The sequence below is a fragment of the Benincasa hispida genome, chromosome 1 (genome assembly GCF_027475165.1).
Source record: "Benincasa hispida cultivar pf3 chromosome 1, pf3_genome.v1.1, whole genome shotgun sequence".
In the NCBI taxonomy this organism is placed as follows: domain Eukaryota; kingdom Viridiplantae; phylum Streptophyta; class Magnoliopsida; order Cucurbitales; family Cucurbitaceae; genus Benincasa; species Benincasa hispida.
The window spans coordinates 45,464,809-45,465,694 of NC_143478.1; the positions used below are offsets into that span (position 1 = coordinate 45,464,809).

General features: G+C 43.9%; 1 non-coding gene across 1 annotated transcript; it reads left to right on the top strand.

Annotated features, from left to right (window-relative positions):
* Positions 1–351: 351 nt before the first annotated feature.
* On the top strand, positions 352–458 carry LOC150038478 (small nucleolar RNA R71). Its single transcript, XR_016527431.1, has one exon. It is a non-coding gene; the product is annotated as a small nucleolar RNA R71 (small nucleolar RNA).
* The last annotated feature ends 428 nt before the right edge of the window (positions 459–886 follow it).

An 886-nucleotide genomic window follows, 5' to 3' on the forward strand; every position in this document is an offset into this window, starting at 1 on the left:
GAATAAGCGTCTCCGTAAATGACACAACTTGCGGTCGTTTGGGCAATTGCGTTGACCTGCCCTTTCTTTGCTCCCATGTTATTAATTGTGATGCCTTGAATCATACTCATCATCGCAGTCATCTGGTTATGCAGGGATGTGATGGCCCCATTGTTTGCGTCATTATCTTTAATTCTTAATCTTTGATCGCTTTCCCGCCAATCCTCGTGATTTTTGGAAATGCGATCAAGTATAATCTTTGCCTCTTCATATGTTTTGTCAAGTAGACCACCAGCGGCTGCCGCATTGCCAGCAGTCTGCGAAGAAGGATTCAATCCTTGATAAAAGATCTCCATTTACAGGCAGTCTGGTAAGCAATTATGTGGACAGTCTCTTACCAGCCGCTTAAACCTCGCCCAGGCATCGCTGAACGATTGGTCATCTTCTTGTTCAAAATTTGTTATTAATTTCCTTCTCCTGGCATTCTCGGTTGGTGGAAAATATTTCTTCATAAAATTTTCGATGACTTGTTCCCACGACGTTATCTCTCTACGTTCGAGAGAATATGCCCATTTTTTTGCCTAATCACACAAAGAAAATGGAAATAGAGTTAGTCGAACTTCTTCGGTAGAGATATTTGGGAACACAAAAGTGTTGCAGATTTCTATGAAGCTCAGGAGGTGGGCGTGCGGGTCTTCGCCACGCCTTCCTCCAAACTGCCCAACAGCCTGGATCATCGACAACATTACCGGCTTCATTTCAAACCTCGATCCATCTAACACCGACCTAATGATTTCTGGAGAGAAATCATAAAGGTTAAGCGACGCATAGTCCCGAATGGGTTTATTGCGGTCATTCGCTAGAAGGATGGGGTTGGCCATTATATTGTTCGCATTACGGCCTTTGC